Here is a 20,963-nt window from a genome sequence, read left to right as displayed (position 1 = left end):
CAGTTCTGAAGACTTCAGAACCACATGAGTGGGTGTAATCAAAGCAATGATCCTACTCCTCTGGTATCAGTTTTCTGTATTAGTCAACCTTCTCCCTGTAGGGGCAAAATACCTGAAACTTTCAATTTAAAGGAGAAGAGGTTTATTTGGCTCACCATTTTAGATGATTCAGTCCATGGTTGGCTGTGCTTATGGTAGAGGAAGGCTGCTCACTTTATGGCAGCCAGAAAGCAAAGCATAGGGGAAGAACACCAGGGAGAGGCCTATCCTCCAAAGATACATCCCCAGTGACTCCTTTCCAGCTAGACCCTGCCTCCCATCAGCATATTCAGCTACTAACTCATCAGTGGGTTAATTAGTACCTGCAAGATTCTGTCAGCTCTCCAGAAGCCTCTCAACCCAGTCCAAGTGACAATTAAAAATAACCATCACATGTCTCATACACAGTCCATGTTCACATATCCCTGATTGTTCATGTCTTTTGTAGCTGTTTAATATACAAAATATAATTAAGATGTAAAATTACTTTTCTCTTAGTATTTGAAAGAAATTTTCCCATCACTGGTATAGTTTCTATTTTTTCACTTAATAGCTATTCCTTGAATCTTGCATTCAAAACACTTTCTTTAAATAATTCTGAGATTTTGACCTTGAAATTAAAACTCTATTATAACATGAGATGAAGTAGTCTCTAACTCATATTTTGTAAATCAAGTTTCAAGTGAGACAGTTTCAGAAGAAGACCATGTACACAATATTAAAAAATCATGGGAGAACTGAAGTTATTAAAATGTAATTGTGATTGTACGTAGATGTTGTTAACTAGGAGAATTTTCTTCCCTTCTTTTATTTGTTTTCTCCTCAAATAATTATTTTCTTCCTTAGTTTTTCAGTACCCTAGTGTTATCCCTCTTTTGTTGTTCCCTCCGTCCCTCCCATGCGAAGTAGCGTTCTGCAAACAGAACCATATGCATCCTAGCAAGGGAGCCATGGCAACCTGTGGCTTCAGTGCTCAGGTTCAAATCCAGACTTGCCTTTCCCTGGTTCCACTGGCTCTGCCACTGTACTGGAACAGACAAAACCCTCAGTTTCCTCACTTGTACAGTTAAGGGAATAAAGAAGGCCCTTTCTGCTAATACAAGGGGCCCACGGGGACAAATTTGATGGCTTATTTGATATTTGAAAACACTCACTTTTCTTCTAGTTTTCATTTTTTGGATGAGAAGTACATTTACATGGTTCAAACATAAAGAAGCAAATCAATAAATGAATGGACAAAAACAATGAAAAATGTCCCCTTTATCCTGCCTTTTTCTGCAGAATCTACTACATCAGCACTTCCTGCAGCTTGTCTATCATCGAATTGCTATGCAGATACAGGCAAATATTCATGTGTGCCCATCCATAGTTTTACTCCTCCCCTGCATCTTTCGTTTCTCTTTCACATAATACCCGAGATTGCCTGCCTGGGTTTGGAGAGCACTGCTTCATTTCTCACCGAGCGGCATCATAAGCGAGGCACTTTGATTGGAATGGCAGAAAGCACAGGACAGATGTAAATCAGATGACTGCTGCCTGGGTCTTTTACAGCAAAGCAAGTGCGTCTTGGTTCTTTATGAATAACAATGAGGATAAGGATAGCTTAGAGTTGAGCTGTGTGCTGGCCCTGGAGCTACATATACATTATCCTGCGGAATCCTCATCAGCCCTGTGAGGCGGGAAACATTTCCTCTGTGTCACAGATGACACAACTGAGCTTGCCAGAGGTGGCTGCTTAGCTCCTGCGGTCAGGGTGGTGCCCTGGCCACCTCCCCAAGAGCTGCGTCCCCACCCTGACCCTCTGTGACGTACTTGCCCACCTTCTCTACCCTCTATCCAGGGCCTCGTCTGCCCACTCCTTTGCCTTCATCCTAATGTCCTCCCCCTGCACCTCTGCAGCTTCCCCTGGACCCTCCCTCAGCCCCTCCTGCCCCAGCAGGAGCCTCTCTCCCCTCTGCTTCCCAGTCTTGGTAAAAGGAAAACCAGATCCTGTATCCTCTTCTCTTAAACTTGCAAATGGTCCCTCTTTGTCCCAGAACTTGTCTCTTTTGCTTCTTCTCCCCGCTCAGGTGTTGGCTTCCCTGAGGCCACTACTGACAGGAGGACAGGATGGCAGCTGCTTTTCGCCAGCCCTCAAGCTTTCCCCAGGAATACTTGGGTTCTCCCTTTTTAGGTTGCATTATACTTTATTATCCCCCACATACTATTTCTATAGCTCTTTTTTCACAAGGTGGTTAGGTTTTAAAATATATGTGCTCTCTCTAAATGTTTTAACAGAAGCAGCTTTTTAGCAGAATTATGATCCCATTTTTGTAAATGTATCTGTCACGTGTAAGTACTAATTGAAAAATATGATCAGTGTTTAAATTTGAAAAAATTTATTACAATAAAAGACACATTGCCACAAATCCCTCTCAAATCCACCCTCCCCCTTTGAGCACACTCATCCCATCATCCTTGCTCCTTTTTGCAGCAGCTCTGGAGTCCTCTTTCCTGAGGGTCTTTAGCTGTGCTGTCCTGGCTGCCTCAGTGACCTCAACTGATTCAAAACGTCTCCCTTTCATGGTTATTTTGGCTTTGGGGAAGAACCAGAAGTTATACAGTGCCAGATCAATGACAAAGGATGAGGACACAGTGTCATGTGTTTATGAACCTGTCTTTTCATTGGCTGGTGCTCGGCTGCAGCATTCACCATATTATTGATCACACTTTGTAAAGACACTAAGGAAAGAGGACTTCTAGAGTGCTTCAGAAAGGACGATTGGATGAGTGGGCTCGAAGCAAGGCAAGGGAGTCTGAGAGGGATTCATGGCAATGTGTCTTTTATTGTAACAAAGTTTTTAAAATAATCACTGCACATTGTGATTAGCGCTTGAAGTAGCTGACTCAAAAATGTTATTATAGAAGGGCACAGGATGCACTTTTGTATGTGACTGACATTTGGAATAATTTACTTAACAATGCTTTTTGTTAAAAAGAAAAAAAAATAGGCATTTATTTCATTTGGTTATAGTTAAAATCTTCTCCTTAGACTTGCAGAATCTACTTATCAGAAACTCTCAAGAACAGAAGGAACCTTAAATCAGTACGGTTACCGAGTGTAGACTTGAGTCTGCCACTCTGTGGGGGACTGTGGGGCTAAGCTAAGGAAATTGAGGGTGGGAACTCCAGGAGTTGCCGGGTGAGGGGTACAGGGATGCACCATGGTCCACTGGAAGAAGCAATGCATGTGCTCACATGAGGAAATCGGTGACATGTAATGGTATGAACTGAAAAGCATGTCTTTCTACCACTTGTGGCCCCTAGTACAAATATTTATTATGTAAATGTTGGACACAACCCAGAAAGTCCCAGATCCTGTATTTCACATGTAAGAACAAAGGTTGAGAGGTCACTTCATGAATGAGAAGGGCATACTAACAAGCCTTCTCTCTCCAAAACCACACCTTCACTCCTGCTGAGACACCATACCTTCGGTGCCCACCTGGGACAGGGTGCAGGGACATGCCAAGGGCTGGGAGTTTAAGTGGGCTAAGACAGAATGAGCTCAGCTAAGCATCTTTGCTAGGTACAGAGGCCTGATCTGGGTCATCTTTTGGCTGGCAACTCTCTTTGCCAAGAGTTTCTTCTTCTCAGAAGTCACAGAAATCAGACCCACTAAAGACCTTCACACTCAGCCGTGGGCTAGCTTGAGAACCAGGCATTCTAGGCAGTGCCAATTTAGCAGGGAAGCTTTCCTCTGAATGGGAATGGGCACCTCCATCCATTCTCTGTTTCAAACACAATGGAGTGGCTTGAAATTCTACCCCCACTTTGTGTTTCAAGGTCTAAACTCAGGGCTTTATGTACTTTATCTCTTCTAACCCTTAGCATAGTCTTATTGAGATGAAGTTCTTATAGCCATTAGCTGGAGTGGGTACTGAGGCTCAGATTCCAAGAGCCAAGTAACTTCTCCCAAGCCACACAGATGGTCGGGCAGAATTGGAATCTGTTCCCTGTTCTTGCTCCTTCTACTCTGCACCTACATTTTGACTTGATATTAAACTAATGTGGGGCCAGTGGACTGTTCCTCCTGAGCTGCCAGGATGATGCTCTAGGACCACATTCTGTGGGGCTTCTCCGAGCACCTTCCCCTCTGGTTTACTCTGAAACCATCTGACAAGGGGGAGCCCTGCTAGTCGTGGCTGACTATGTCAGTGGAAAAACTCAACTGATCAACCTGTGTTTGGCTACAAAATCACATTCTAAGTAAGATTAGATAAAACATTTGCAGCATTCATAAAATTGCCTTTAACAATAATCCATAGCATCTTTAAAGTCTTTTCCAAAGTTAACCCCATGATTAAGCTTCTGATGTATAATCTACTGTGATTTGAAATTATTTTAAGTCTGGTATTTTATTATTAATGTTCCTATATTTTTATTTTGTGCTTATAGAGTATTTGGGAAAATAGGTGTAAGTCCAGAGTCAAGTGAGGGTGTCTGGCTTGAGGTATACCTGTGTATTAGTCAGGTGTCCTATTACTGGGATGCAATACTTAACACCCACAAGGTGAAGAGGAAAGTTTAATATGGGCTCACGCTTTCAGGGGGTTCAGTCTATGGTCAGCTGGCTCCAAGGCAGGAGCATCATGGCAAAAGGGCGTGGGGGAGCAAAGTTGCTCAGTTCTTGGTGGCCAAGAAGCAGAGCAGGGGAACAGCACCAGAGAGGAAGGGGAGAGACCAGACATAGACCCCAAGGTCACTCTCCATGACCCACCAAGACATACCAAGAAGTGTGCACCCCCAATTCCCCTGGAAGATCCAAAGCCAATCAAATTAATACAATTAAAGTTAGTCATCACAGTCTACCAGTGTTAAAATATGAAACTGTAAGGGGCATAATCTTCTTTCAAAAAGTACTTGTGGCTATTTAGGAAGTCTAAATGTAGATCTTTACCATGGGCTGGCAAACTTGGGCCTATGAAGCAAATCCACTTGCTGCCCACTTTGTAGATAAAAATTTATTGAAATGCCTTGTGCATTTGTTCACTTGTTGGCTCATTCCACACAATGATGGCAGCCATGAATCTTTGGTACAGAGACCCTATGGATAGAATCTGGTTGTGTTAATTCACTTTCCGTCTCTATAACAAATACCTTAGGTAATGAACTTATAAAAAGGAAAGGTTTATTTCAGCTCACTTTTGAAGGCTTTAGTCCATGACTGATTGGGCCTGTGGTGAGGTAGCACAATATGGCGGAACATGGCAGAGAATGCTAACTCTCCTCACAGCCAGGATGTGAACAGGAAGACGAGGGGGCTGGGTCCCACTGTCCTGTCAGTGGCATCTCCAGTGGCCTGGAGATGTCCCATCAGGCCCATCCTCCTGGAGGTTCTACCAGCTTCCATAGCACCATGGTCTGTGAACCACACCTCCAACATATTGACTTAGGGTAGCATTTAAAATAAAACCATAGCACTGATTCTTTCCAACCCTTCCACCCTGATCTGCACAATATGATTCACAAATTACCATTGCATAGATGGCAATATGAACGTGAAGGTTTACTTTATAACCAGAAGTTAATGCTATAACACTGTCTTCTCATTACTGTAACTATACATTCCCATTTTTAAATGCTAATCTATTAATTTCAACTTAGCATTTTGGTTGTAATAATTTTGTCACCCATGGACTGATACATTTATGACACACATACTGGAAATAAACACAGGTCATCCCTCCAAGGACGCTAAACTTTGAAGAATGAGAGAGGTGCTGAGCCATTCTGGCAGACAGAGAGAGTGAAAGGGAGTGTCACCTGTCTTCTGTTGACCCCAGTGTCACTGTAGCCCTGATGTAATGGTGCTAGTGAGAACCCAGTGACATTATCCATGTGAAGTGCAAGTTCTGCCTCCACCTACTGCTAGTATTATTTTCTAATTGGACCTCCAGAACCATAGAGACTATGGGGTTACCTTACCCTATACCGAACTAGGCATGGTCACATGAGGCCACAGAAGTGGCTAGGCATCTGGAAGTCACAAGTTGAAGGCAGGAAGACACAAGTATCTTAAAATTATATTAGATGCCCCCATTATGAGGCAGATTCAATGCCAACTTTGCCCAAAACTAGCTTATATTTTTTTTTGTTGCTTTAATTTGTGAAAAGGTTTGTATCTGAATGCTTTATATTAGTTACATTGACAATCCTAACTTAAATATGATTGGTTAATTTGCCCTTAGAAGTGCCAACTCAGGGGCTGGGGATTTAGCTCAGCGGCACTGTGCCTGCCTGGCTGGGCAAGGTCATGAGTTCAATTCCCTGTACCGGAAAAACAAAACAAAACAAAACAAAACAAAACAAAACAAAACAAAACAGAACTGCCAACTCAATAAAGTTGCATTTAAAAATTAGACTCACATAAAATATTTCATTAAACATTTTCATTATTACTAAATCTCAATGAGGTCTCACAGAACAGGACCTCCTGTACGCACAAAACACTGAAAATTCAGAAGCAAACTGATTTGAAAGCTAAACAGGGGTTAATACTCGATATGAGTAGGTTCTTTTGTTTTCTTTCTTTCTTTCTTTTTTTTTTAACTGCAGGGAAATGTACAATTAAACATAATGCTTTCCCCAAACCTAACCAATAAGTGCTGTGGGTTTCTTCAGGGGAAACGCGTAGGGTGTAGACGAGAAAATAATGAGAACAACTGTGACCTATTACAGCAGTTCATAAAGCTCTTAAGATGGCAGCACCCCCAGAGCTGCAGCAGATGGGAGACGATCCTGGGCCTTGATTTCCGGGGAGTAGGACGCGGCTCTATTATCAGACACGCAAATGGGGCAGTCGGCAGACAGACGAATTACAATTACGCAGTGAACCTTAAAACGCAGGGCAGAATTTTCCTTATAGAGCATTCTGAGAAATTTCCGTGCCTTAGGAATTCTGTTTTACTCCCTCTGGTGAAGGATCATGTGTAAAAAGTCTCCCGAGTGTGGGCACAGGGAGGGTAACACCAGACCTCTGACTCACTTTCACACATGCTTTTGGAGCTGAACTTGGCAAGCTTTGGGCCCCATCGCAATCACGTCGTCCTCCAGCCCTAAAAACATGTGCTGCCAGGCAGCGATCGCCCGTTATGTGCCAGCCTTCACCACCCCCACTCCTCCCAACCAGAATTTGTGATCGTGCATAACCAGCTGCTGCTTCTTTGAGCGTGAATTCCGTCTGCAATGACTCTAAAAGCAACACTCCATTGGAGGGTTACTGTTCTCATCTTCTCACCATCAGCCACCCCAGGACTCCGCACAGCGCCCACAGGGATACGCCTGTCATTCCTGCCCTATATACCTTTAGTAGCGAGAACAATATATGCGTCATCTAATTTAACTGCAAATGGCTCTTTTTAGCGCGCACTGTCTGGGTGGAGAGGATGCACGGCGGCCTTTTACTGCCTCCCAGAATCCACAAAACACCAGGCACTGAAGAGCAGTTCCTCAGAGTGGCAAATAAAACAGCAGCACAGAACTGACTGGCCCCCGGTCCCCAGGGCTGGGTGCTGGGTAGTTTGTACCTGAGCTCTCAGGAGGCGTCTTCGGGGTGCTCTCGGAAACCCTGCTGCTCCTTCCTCCACAGGGTCTGATGATGGCCTCTGGATGGATCTCACCAGTTCTCCTTCAGGTGCATCTTCTGAAGGGCAGAACAACAAGGACATGGTCACTAACTGAAGAGGAGACCGCGCACCTTCTCTCCTTTGCCTTCCTACTCTTCCAACAAAGGTTTTAGTTTCAAGATAGGTAACCACACATTAAAATAGATGTGCAAATCACTTTGCTCAGGGATCCTTGATTTGAAAGCTTCTAATGGATAAGGAGAAACTACCTTTAAACATTTAGTTAATTTACTTTGAAATCTAAGCTCTTTAACAGTTTTAAATACATGTCTGGGTTTGAAGGTAAGACTAAGTGCACTTAATATTTAGATTGACCAATTACCAGCCAATTTGTACAATTATTGCCTTCTTCCATACTTTGATGCAATTAGGAAACAATGTAATAAGTGAGGAATATTTGAAATGTTTAACTATTTCTTGGGAAAAATGCAATTTCATTCATAACAAAATATAGACTGTGGATGCCAAGGGCAGTTCCAAACACGAGCTCCGTTTTATCTTAGCAGAACAACAACAAGAGAAATTGTCTCCATGAATGGACATTTAGAATTTATTTATCAACTTTCTAGCAAAATTGTCTGCGATACTGTCTCTGCATTTGAAGCTATTGACTCTTCTCATTTGGAAAGAAAATACACGGATTATTGCAAAGAAAACTATCAAAGGGAGAATTCATTGTTTTAAAAACCAAACTAGAAAATCAGACCGTTAGAGAGCTAGGTGCCTCCTCGGCGGAGGCTTTTGTTTCTGATGCAAACCTCCACATTCAGAAGCTCATTAAATCCAGTCTGTGGCAATAACAGCCGAGGTGTTAATGGGCAGCAGTGAAGTGTGTCTGGGAATGAAGAGACCCTCAGGGGCTCTCCGAGCTGCTTACCATCAGCCACATGCAGTAGCATCACCATAAATCCTCTAAAAGATCTTGTCCTCAACTTCTCTTCTTGCAGAGTCCCCCGCCATAGAGACAATATTCATCGTGCTTAGCAAGTGGGGCTCGAGACAGGCTAACACACAATTTCCCAGAAATACAGGGGCAGCCCTTGCAGTATGAGCAGAACTGGTTTTATTATTCCCCCTAATAAGAATGTCTTGAAACAGACACATAAAGAACAGAATAATCTGGAAATGTGTACAGGGAACTAAGAGGATTGTAAATCATCCTGCAAAATCAAGGTTGAGAATGTGAATGGGAGGTAGTATATTTGTTCTGTGTTTACATCTAGGATCACAAGCGTGGAGTCCATTTGTAATGTTTTTAAATGTACTAAGGCTTTAATAAAAATTATGATTGGGGTTTTCTTCACAGCATTGCACAGCTATTTAAACTGGAAGGCTTGTTTTGTAGCCTTTTCTTGTCTACCAATACTCAACACTCTCTCTTGCACACATACCCAAACATTCACACACACACATATGCATACATACACACAATTTAAATATAAGAGATTCTTGTAGCTTTTCTCTATTCTAAATGTTTCTTTATTTGCAGTTGATTTGTACACTTAATTTTCACATGCCAAAGATGTATCTGGCCAGCACAACAACCCTTTCTCCCTCCTGTCTTGCACACTGAGCACGAATGCTCAGAATTCAGAGCCCAAGGTCTAGCAGGACATAGGAGCCAGTGCGCACGTGCCAATTTCTCCCCTCACTGCCACTCATTTCCAGTACAAAGCCTTGTGGAGATGAACTTGTGCTTAGTTGCTATTTTCTGCTATCTGCCCTCCTTTAACTTTTTGAAACTCATCCCTGCTTTCTCAATCAGATTATATGAAGGCAATTCATGTATACACTTGATATACTGACTGTGACATAATATCATGGTTCTTTAATCAAGTGCTATTAACTGTACAGATTGTCCCCCATGCCCAGGCTCCAGAGTAGAAAGAAGGTGCTCTGGGGACCCGGACAGGTGGGTAGCACCTTGTGTTGTCTGCATCTGGCCCTGCCATTCTGGCTTCCTCAGATTTCTTATTGCTAAAAAGACCTTTCATTTAGCTATTTTGCCAAAAGGATGCATATCTGTGCTTGTTGGGTGACCTTCATCATGTCTGCAGTATTAACTACCAAGGGAAATGCTTTTTTTTTGCCCCGAGAAGTTCTGTGTGAGATTGGTTAGGAGATGAGGGATGTGTTTTGACAGTGCCTCTTCCTGAGGCTTGTAGCAAGAAGCAATCAGAGCCAGACAACTGCCTGCCAGTCTGCTTATCACACCCACAGGGAAGAGAGGTGATACCCCAGTCACTGGAGACAAGATGTGGCTCCGGGGGGCTTTGGGAAGTGAGTCCTGCGGACTCTTGAGCTCAGCACAGTCTGGGAAGAGCACTAGCTCTTTCAGAGGTCTCGTGTGCACCTGAGCAGTCAAATCTGGGGTCCCAGTGCTCAAGAGAGGGCAACGCTTCCCAGGGCATCCCTGGCTCTTTTGCACTGCTAAGCCCTCTCCCCTTTTGGTGGATTCTTAGAGGACCACCCAGGATGGGGTTGAAAGGGACACACAGTATGTTCTGCTCTGTGGCTTGTGCTAGGGTCTCCATCCTTTGTTTCTAGGACATGCTCGCAGGACGACAGCTCAGCCTGTAGTTGGCTATGAAATGGAGGACATGTCTACCTTCCACCTTTTCAGAAAAGAAAGAATGATCACTTTCAGAAAGTTAAAATGATAACATAGATAAGCAAGAGGAAGCATCCAATAGAAGTAAATAAGAGGCTTTAGGAAGAAATAACAGGAAATCAGAAGAATGGAGGGAATTGTTAAAATTCCTCTTGTGTTCGTGTTTTAATGCGTGAGGACCTTTTGCCGTGTGTTCTAAAGTTTACATCAGTCACATGGCTGCCCATGATTTGGGATTAGTTTGAATGTTGGGAAGAAGAATATAGTTATCCAGCTTCTGTTTATAGGGGCACAAATGCAAATATATTAAACAACATTTAGGAAGGAGACAGACCTAATGACCACCAGATATCATCTTTGGAAAAAGAGGATTCTGAGGAGTGAGAAAGACTTCTATTGTTTCCCTTTTCATTCTTCTAATTATTTATTCTTTTATTTCTAAAGCAAATTCACATCATGTTCATGCAACAAAATAAACTGAAATAAAATGATAAGTTCATATACTTATTGATATGTTCAGAAGTTATATCCCCCATTTCTGTAAAGAATAATTAATAAATGGAGATTAAAAATTTATAATGGCAAAAGTAGATGATAATCACTACACCATCAAACCCTGCACTGGCACACCATGTAGTTCAAGATGGTGTCAGGATCCGCTAAATGTTTACACACTGATGAGCACTGCAGCAAGGAAATCACATTTAGGCACAATTAGATCCTTTTAGCTCATTAAAAAAAATCTTCCAGATTAAGCAAAATGATATCAAAGCAATTAAAAATGAGGCAATTAAGACAAAGTAGGATGGGTGCTCTATCAAGATCCCTTGTCCTTTGTTCTCATGTGTAGAGACTGAGGGCGTCACCCATCACAGGTGCTCTGTCATACCAGGGTCAGCTGGAGCCTGTGACCTGATCTGGAGAGGGAGAATTCACCAACAGAGACACAGCCCTGACAACGGGCACTCAGGACAGTGACTGTTTTGCAAGCAGCATGGCAAGTGTCAAGATAAGCAGTCACCAAAGACCAATGTTTTGATGTCTGTAATTCACATCTCATGGGCCATGCTTGGTCTGGGATGCAGGAGTCTCAATTTCCAGGAACAAACCTGCACGCTTGCCCTGTGCCACCGCTTGGAAGTGAATCATGGCTTGCTGGTGGCCTCTGCGAGTCCAAGAACCAACTGCTCTGCACTGCACTGAAACAGGAATTTCTCAGTGGTCACCGCCCAACTGGTTTCCAATCCGAGGATTCAGAAACATTGGAGTGCTTGCCTTTCTTTCCTTGAGGCCCCTCCATCCAAATCCCAATGGCTCTCAGCTGCCTCCATGTCACCTTCCCTGCCTGCCTTTCTAAACCTGCCTTTTATTTCTACACTGTGGGAACACTCTAAAAACACTGCATAAATCAGCACACTAACAGTCATGATCATCATTACTGCCCTGCAAGCTTGCATCACAATTTAAAGCTAAATATAGCATCACACATGAATGTGTAAAACAGGCAGAAGAACCAAGCCCACTTCACAGGTGAGAAAACTGAGCCCAGGGAACAAAGGAAGGGTGAAAAAGAGGTAAGGATGGGATGGAAAACTTGCTCCTTGGCCTGTCTCCCAAGATCTTTGAAGCATGGTGATGCGATGTCTTCCAGTTCTCCCGTCTCACCGCTGCCCTGGGTTAATACACATCACACTCTCTGTGTCCACAAAATGCAGGTGGGGCTCCCTCACCCAACATCACAGCTTATAGTCACCACTTTTTTTCCAGGCAGAGACTTTCTAGATCATTCCAGGCTTCAGCAGGGGACACTGGTCCCTGAATTATGAATGTAGCCATCTTCCAAGCAGCCCAGCATATGGCCATAGGTTTCTTCAAAGGGCATAAGCCGTGTGCCCTGATAGGGCTTCTGTTGCATCTACAGAGTTAGCCAGATGCCCATGGTCTTCCCTGCTCTGCTGCCATCATGGTATCAAAGACTGTGAGCCTGTCTTTTCCTCCTTTCCTCTCTCCTCTCCTCTCCTCTCCTCTCCTCTCCTCTCCTCTCCTGTCTTCTCTTCTTTCATTTCTCTTCTCTTTCCTTCTTCCTTCCTTTCTTTTCTTTTGTGGTACTGGGGATTGAACCTAGAGCCTACACACCAAGCTATACAGTCCTGCCCTTTTCTTAAGATCATTTTTTATTTTGAGACAGGGTCTTGTTAAGATGCTAAGTTGCCCAGACTGGCCTCCAACTTGGGATCCTCTTGCCTTAGCTCCCCAGTGGGCTGGGATGACAAGTGTACCAACCACACCTGCTGACAGTGAATTTCTTGAGGACGTGATCATATTTGCCCACATTCCTATCTTTGTTAAAAGAATCAATGCATAATAATAGACTATGGGTTCTTCAACAAGGCAGAACTTTATTATTCTCTAAATTCTTTATGGTACTAGCATAGTACTTGGTGGCCATTATGTACTTGTGGATATTTACTGATTAATTGGAAAAACACAAGCTATTTTTCCAAAGGAAACCAACTACCTGAATGAGGAAAGATAAGGGCAGAGCCCAGGACTGTGGGAAGCTGGGTATGCTGGATGCGTGTGCATGTGCAGGGAAATACCATGGTGCAAGTGGGCCCACACACATGCACACCTGGGTGTGTGCACACCCTCATAAGAGTGTATTTAAGTCTGCAGTTTCTGGGACACAGAAACTTCCTGGATCGTGTTACCGACTGCTCACTGAAATCCACAAAATTTGCAAGGAATTGGGTAGAAAACTGGAACCACAGCTGAAGGCCAGTTTTAGCATACAGATAAAGTACTGTCTGTCAAGAGCTATGATTACAGACTGGGACCTAAATATGTTATTAATTCAACTTAAATGAAGGCCGCACATTTCAAGCAGAAAATCCTAACAACAGGGCACGTGCACATGCTCAGCATTCGCTTTCTGCAGAGTTTGCGGCTTTATCTTTGGGGAAGCCATGCCAAGAACCAGTGGCACTTCCGGTTCTTGGAACTCACCGCCTCTTCTCTGGCAAAGCTGTCGCAGAGGGGTGGCCTGGAGAAATGAGCCCAGGACTGTCTTCAGCTAACCTCCTCCCTTGTGATAAAGAACTTCCAAATCGCAGCATTCTAATGCTAATGCCTCTAACGGATCCTCAAAACAATTCTAAGAGTAGGCAAAGGGGATATGATTAGCCTCATTTTCAGACAGAAATTGATTTTCAGGAAGGTAACCTGCCCAGGATCACAGAGTTGGGTTGGATCTCCAGAGCCTTGCCTGGATATTTCTGCACCTGCTGTCAACTCCCAAAGACTCCGAGCTCAATGTTCAGGGTGAGCTTCCCTTTGTGCCCAGCCCTCACTCCACTTGTTCCTGAGGACCATGACCCAACAGCAGGGACCCTGCTGCAGGACCTGCTTTGAGGAGCTTGAGGAGGCTTCTGAATTGTTAAACTAGTTCCGGCTATCACCCCATAGCCCTGCACCAGAAATCCATTCCTTTGACTGTTGGTTTTTAAAGAACTTACCTTCACTGAGTGCAGTGATCTTTGGCTAGCTGATATTGTGAGTCACTACTGATTCAAAAGATATCCACTTTCCCTGAAGCAGAGGGTAGCTGAGTCAGTGTGTCTCAGCTGTCCACCTTCATGGTCCTCTGTCTGTCTGTCCTTATGTCTCACTCACACGGGCTCACTTTGGATCCCTCTGTTCTCCAGCAGAAGCTGGAGGGTAACTACATGGGAGACGGTGAAGGGTGCAAGGAGAGTGGGAGGTTTGGGATCCTGAGCTGCCTGGGTGCATCATAGTACAGTGCAGTGGCACCAGAAGTGCTCTGCAGCTGGCCAGCAAGGCCACCCTGCTTCCCTCTGCAGGGTGTTGGTTGTGCATTTCTCCCTTTGCAAGGACCAAAGACTTGAAAACAAAGCGTGATGAAAGAGTAGGGAGTCCTAGCTCAACTCACAATGGAGAAGCTGAGGCAACAAGTAAGACTTGTGCAGAGCAAAGAAGGTGCAAGACCTCTGCATCTGAAGGCAGACAGGCAGCTGGGGGGATGTACACGGAGCTGGGCTTGCCTGGAGATGAACAGCTTCTCCATGGGACTGGGGTCCTCAGGAGAGTGCCGGTGGAGTGCGGAGAAGTTCCTGTACCCTCAGATGAGAGGTTGTTATGGCTGATACATTGTGTCAACCTGGGCAGTGTAGAGGTTTGGCTAAGTAACTCAGCAGGAAGCCAGGGTGCTTACTTTGTATACATCCTGAGCCTGTGCAAGAGGAGGGCATGGAGATTATGTGAGAGCTACACGCCCCTTAGGTGGGGGTAGCCTGCTTAAGGTGTAAAGGAGGGAAAGAGGCTGCTTGTTGCTGTTCCCCCCTCTGCTCTTGTTGCTTTGCTATTTTCAGCCTCGGAGCCAGCCAAGTATGGACTGAAACCTCCACAAACTGTAAGCTAAATAAACCTTTCCTTCCTTAATTTTGTGCGTTGGGTATTTTGTCTCAGCAATGAGAGAAAAGTAACCAAGACAGAGGTCCAGAGCTGTCCCCAAGACAGGAAGCTGTGAAAGGGCCCCACATGCTGGACAGTGTGTGTGGTGAGTGTATGGCTCAGGAAGCACAACAGAGCCACCACCATGAGTTTCCGTTCCATCCTGGGATGGGAGGGGGTCAGGCTGATGCAGGAAAGGGACCTGGGAACAGAGTGAAAGTGGAGGTTGGGGTTGGGGCAGGGCAAATCTAGGAGGAGGATGACCAGGACTGGCATGGAGAGGCTGGGATGCACACAGCTTCTAAGTCCTATATCCACATCTGGTCATTACTACCCCTGGCTTTTTTCCTGGTGGAAAAGAGATTGAGAGAGAGAGAGAGAGAGAGAGAGAGAGAGAGAGAGACAGAGACAGAGGCAGAGACACAGGAGAGACAGAGAGACACAGAGAGAGGCAGGAAGAAGGCAGGCAGCTGTCCTCTACTAACTCGGCTGTCCCCTTCCTTCATGGAAAATGAATACCTTTTGAATCCATGCAGAATTGAGGTGCCAGGCATCAAGAGGAGGAGGAGGGGAAATGGGAGAGGACAGGGGAAGAGGGAAGCGGGGGAGGAGGGTGGGGAGGAGGAGGAATGGAGCCCGAGACTCAACCTACCTACCCAGTACCCCACATTAGAGTGCATTTCCTTTTTAAGGCTTTCCTAGCAATATAAAAGGAAACCCTCTTCTAGGTCACACAGCCTGAAAAAGAGAAGTATTTTGACTGCTAGTGTGGAAGAGTCTCCAGTAAAATTACACTGTTTCAATGTTATCAAGATACATAATTGCTAATGATGCTACACAAAGTAATGAATATATGTTAGGAGCCAAGAAGTGTGAGGAAAGGTGAGTGGAAAGGGGATAAGGATGAGGCATCTGTGTCCCCCAGATGGGGCAGCCAAGTTGGGGTGTGACTGGCAAAGGTCGGAAAAGGATAGGGGAAGAAGGACCCTAGGGCTTCTGCCCCATCACCTTGATTTTTATGCAAAGATGCACTTACATCTATAAATTTCAAAATGGCAAGTTTAGGTGGCAAAGACATATATTTAAATTTTTTCTACACTTGGGATTATTTCATGGATGATTTTATCAACAGAAAAATCTCCAAACAAGAATGTCTTGTACTGCATTTTGTCCACTCTGTGATGTCCTGACAGAGGGTCTTTGGGGACCCCCAACCCCACTAGCCTCTCCCAGAAAACAGCCATGGATTCCTAGTCTGGGAGTGGCAGCTCTGTGCTCTTCCTGGGATGAAATGCACGCCCCCCAGTACTGGTCTGAGGCTCGCATGGTGCAGCTCCTTGTACATCAGGAGACTTGAAGCCTGCAGCCATGCAGCTAGGGACCCTATAGAGTGAAACACTCAAGGCTTCAGCTGGGTTCTGCATAGAGACCCACTGGGGCAGAGCCCAACCCGTGCAGAGCTGGGTGACACCAGGTAGGTCTGGCCACCCCAGAGCCTTGTTTATCTCCCTGTCTATGGGATACCTGCATGTGATGTTGGTACCTGGTCCCTGTGAGGCCTGTCAGCAGACTAACTGAGCACCTGAAAGTCCTGCTCACACTGCAGATCTCCCTGTGACCAGTGGGCAGGCCCTGCCCAGTACCCTGATGCTTTCAGGCTGTGCCCAGCAGTGTCTGGTGTTCACACTGTTCTGCACACTTTCTTATAGGAGGACCATTGGAAACACACGGACAGCAGATGACACAGTCCAGACAGGGGCAGCTTCAGCACCTTGAGTGTATGTAACATCTACACATCGCTCAGTTAAAATATTCTAGCCGTGCAGCACTCTGTGTGTTTTTTACTTCCTTGTATTTTAATAGCCGTACTCAAAAATGGGTAACTCACAGTAAAGCGTACCACGTGCCAACACATCCACTCACCTGATTGGTGCCCACAGTGAGAGACAGGACGCCCAGGCCATCCTGATGGGCACCCCATTCCTGGTAGATGTAGGGATGTCATCCCATCTTTGCCCTCCTTCTCACTTTTCCTTCCAACACAGCAAGAGCCCTGGGCTTCTCCTGCTTCACATTGTGTTAATTATCCAAATGATTTTGGCAAAGACGAGAATAAAAAATCTATAATTAATAGACTGTTATAAAATTATACAGTGAACTCTTAAATTCCAATTCTGTAGTTGTAGTGGATTGATAACTGGTGGTCAACTTATAACCCCCAGCTGAACTGAGTAAGTGTGGTGCTGGGTGTGGGAGGCCCACCTGAGGACTGTTGCCAGTAGCCTAAGAGGCAGACCTGGAGAAGAAGAAGGAGGCTGTTGGGAGCTGAGAGAGGCTGTGGGGAGCTGGCTTTCCTGATGAACTTGGCTGTTTTCATCCTCCGAGGAGCTCGGGACCTCGCTGGCACTGAGAATGGTTTTGGTTCACTTTGGGGAGCTCTGGTCCTCACTTTGAGCCTAGCTTCCTGGTTCCAGAGGGGAAGATGGTGCACTGCCAGCCTGCAGGAAAAGCTTGCTGCGTTGGCTTCCCTGATGGGAACTCGGCCATCCTGAGCATCGGAGGAGCTCGGGACCTCACTGTTGCCGAGGATGGCTGTGGTACTTTTTGGGGGAGCTCTGGTTCTTCTGAGCATCACTTCCTGGCTCCAGTGTGGATCCCTCAGCCTGCTAGCATAGGTCCTTCTTCCTGCTGGCACAGACTTTGTAGATTCCACTACTGACCTTTGGGCCTTCCCAGCAGATCCGTGAAATAGGCCTGCGTGAGACCTTGTCATGGGCTCTGGGCCTCCAGTTGGATTCATGGGAGGCATTGTTATAAGCTCTGAGTATTCAGCTCAACTCATGTAGGACATTGTTGTGGGATCCAGGCTCTCAGCTGGATTCCTTGGTCATAGTGTGTGGACAGATTCCCTGCACTCTTTTGTATAGTGTTCTTTGGGTGACTATTATAAATAATCATATTAAGTATGTGTCCTGTATTAAATTGTTCCCCTTGCAAAATAAGCCCCAAACCAACACAGTAGTGCTGTCAATTTGTGTTATAAATGAATATCAGTGACTATAATAAGGATCAATTGTTATGCTATATACTGATGTTTTGCTGGGCATGGTGGCGCATGCCTGTAACCCCAGCACCAGCAGGCTGAGGCAGAATGGATGTGAGTTCCAGGCCAGTCTGGACTGTAGAATGAGATCCTGTCTCAAAAGCCAAATAATAATAATAACAAAGGTAAGCCAATGTTTTCACTGTGGTATCTGGAGTAGTTTCTACTGTTCTTTTCGAACAGAGTGATCTCGATCTCTTTCCATGTCCAAATACCAGGGCCAAGCAGGTGAACCCAAGGGTGTTGACCAGTTCTGTTGTCGAAGACAGTGGTTAACATGGTTTGAAGAATGAGTTTTACCTTTATGAGTCAAGGATCTGATGAAGACAGCTCAAAGTTGTATACATTTTAAGCAACCAGATAAATAAAATAATGTGCATCACTCCAGCTTCTGTAGGGAGTTTGCTTTTATTTAGTTTTATTTTTTTCAGATGGCTCTCCTGAGAAATAGTCTAAGGATTCCTTTTGAAAGGGTTCTCGGGAAGGTGAATAGCACTTCTTCTCTCAGTACCCAATCTTCGGACTGTAGCCTTCAAGCAAAGCTGATGCAGGCACAGCCCCACAGGTAAAAGCAAGCGTCAGAGGAGCCTCCGGAAGGTATCTGGTCCTGGGTTTGTACTTCTGCACAGGCATCTCCTAAATCTGTCTTTGATGAGCTCCCAGCTCCCTGCTCCCTCGGCTCCCTCTGGAGCTGTACAGAGCGTGCTGTGGAAATGTCATCTGCCAGGACTGCAATTACTGGCACTCCAGCAATCACAGCAACAATGCAGAATGGGTCGAATTCAGGTGAGAGCGAGAACCCGCAATCAAGCCCAGGGAAAGGAGAACAAAGCCATTTTCTTTCATTTGCCGTCAACACAACCATCAGGCGTTAATTACAAGGCAAGTGTGGGGCTGCCTGCTGAAAGGCTTATTATTATACAGCTCGGCTTCAAATCAGTTCTGTATTGATGAGCTGCAAAAAGAGGAAGCCGGCTTAGCCCCTGTGAAAGGGAGCAGGCACCAAACACGGGGATGAGTGGCAGAGGGGAACACACTGTAGAAAATTAAAAATAATTCTGCAGGGAGGGGAGGGACCGAACACCTAACAGCCGGCTAAAAATACATCTCCAAAAGTCAGAATTGCTCCTGGGGGCATTTGCCACTGAAACCGACACAAATGTGCTCCTTCGAACACAGCTGCTTTGTCTCAGGCGGTTTCCTGTTTATCTTGTGCACCAAGTTCTGGAAGCCCGTCTTCATTTCTAGCAGCGTTCCCCAAAGACCACTCGGATTTTCATTTACGGAGTATGTCATTCTTTGTTGTTACACCTACTTCCCTATAAGCAAGTTAAGAGCATTCTAGAAAGGCCCAAATCATCCCGTATACGTTATGTATATATTTAATATTTTCACTTATAGTCAATAAATAGTATATACATTTGCTCATGTCTCCATTAAAATATCAAGTGTTGAATTTTAAAAAATCCTTTAGAGGCTGATCTAATAATACTTAATTGCGAGCCTAGCCATCTTTGAGTAAAATCCATACAATATAAATAAATATGCTATTTACTGGTCAGATTCTTATGAATATACACACAACACACACACACACACACACACACACAGGCACATGCCCTCTCCTTCTTATATCAGAACACCTACATGAATGTGTGAACTGAACATAAAAGTGCATCCTCCTGGGTATTATTGAAATTTCATCATGATATTGGCAGACTGGCAGCAGAACACGAAATTGGAACAGTTTAGTTAGAGTCTGTGGTGTGGTCTTGTGGCCCTGGGCATGGGGCTTGGGTCCTGGGGGTCTGGGGATATGTGTCCTACATGGTGCCTCTGCCTTGTGGTGTAACCTGACCGGGCAGTCTGCTTCAGGTATCCAGGGACTCTGAGCCAAGCATTCACAGTGCTTGATTATGCCAAATGATATCATCTAGCAGACACTCACATTTCCTACTCTATTCAAACTGGTCATAAGTCCTGGTCGATGTCTTTAAGGGACAGGGAATTATAAATGATCAAGATACTCTATATCCACGTACCAATGCCCAAAATGAACGTAACTACGATGTACTACAAATGTACACTAAAAGAAGTCAGACAGATGGTGTGTGGAACCCTGGATGCAGACTTCCTAAGGAACCCCAGGTCCTTTGCACTCCCTCCACATCCTGTCTTTGCCCAGAGTTTCCTCGTCCTTGGGTCTGTCCCAGGCAGATGCTCATGTGTTCCAGGCTGGCCACTTGTCTGGGGCCATGGAAACCTGGAGAATGAAGTTGCTACCTTGCTCATAGGCTGGCCACATCCAGGGGATAGGGCTGTGTGTGCTGAATTTTGAATCTATCTCCAAGAAGAAATGAAAGGTCAGAAGCTTTGTCCTGCCCCACAGAGACATCTGGGAACCCCTCTGCTCTTTGTGGGCTCTTACACGTGCTTCAAGGGGTAGTGTCACTGTCTGAGACCACAGTCAGAACTCCGCAGAAGTGTGGCCACTTCTTCTGGGCTGGTCTGGGCCCATCCCTTCCCCTCCTCCTCTGCACACCCTCTTCCTGAAGAGGTCTGTCTCCGAAGTCAGACGGTGCTCTGCTGTCCCATGGGAGACCCTCAGCTGCTCCTTATGGCTCAACAGTGCTTAAAGACCTGAGCCACATGCTCGCCCAGAGGACACAGGTCTTTCCTTGTCACCTACACTATCTGTGAGGCTGGATTATCTTCAAATGCATCAGCAAAAAGTCCTACAAAATGTGCTGAGTGCCCTTGTGGATAAGACAGGCACTAGAAAGATTTCCAAATGTGAAATGACAACTGTCAATATTTTGTCCTAGGACGATGCACAATGTGGTTATTTAAAAAGTAAATCTGTATCATTTATATTCATAGGTAATGGATTTTTAAAATAAATACACTTTTTATCTTTAATAAAGAAGTCAGCCAGTTGGCGATGTTTTAAATGTTTCTGTTTTAATTTGGGGGACTGTAACTATAACCCTCCAAAACAAAGTCCCTGTGAGGCACTGAATGAAAACCACAAAGGGGCCTTGGACCAAAAGCCTGAGGACCACAGGATCAGAGT

The 20,963-nt window shown here is 45.0% G+C and overlaps 1 protein-coding gene across 12 annotated transcripts in view; it reads right to left on the bottom strand.

The window, feature by feature from the left end:
• Myt1l (myelin transcription factor 1-like) overlaps positions 1-20,963 on the bottom strand; it is a 398,225-nt gene that overhangs the window by 263,873 nt on the left and 113,389 nt on the right. For all 12 annotated transcript variants that reach the window (XM_005404380.2, XM_005404385.2, XM_005404381.2 and 9 more), the window contains exon 3: positions 7,608-7,723. The gene's annotated coding sequence lies outside the window, so the exon portion shown is untranslated. The remainder of the gene's footprint in view (positions 1-7,607; positions 7,724-20,963) is intronic.

The sequence above is a fragment of the Chinchilla lanigera genome, unplaced genomic scaffold (assembly GCF_000276665.1).
Source record: "Chinchilla lanigera isolate Chin_1 unplaced genomic scaffold, ChiLan1.0 scaffold00086, whole genome shotgun sequence".
Classification (NCBI taxonomy): Eukaryota; Metazoa; Chordata; class Mammalia; order Rodentia; family Chinchillidae; genus Chinchilla; species Chinchilla lanigera.
This window is presented reverse-complemented; position numbering and strand designations above follow the sequence as displayed.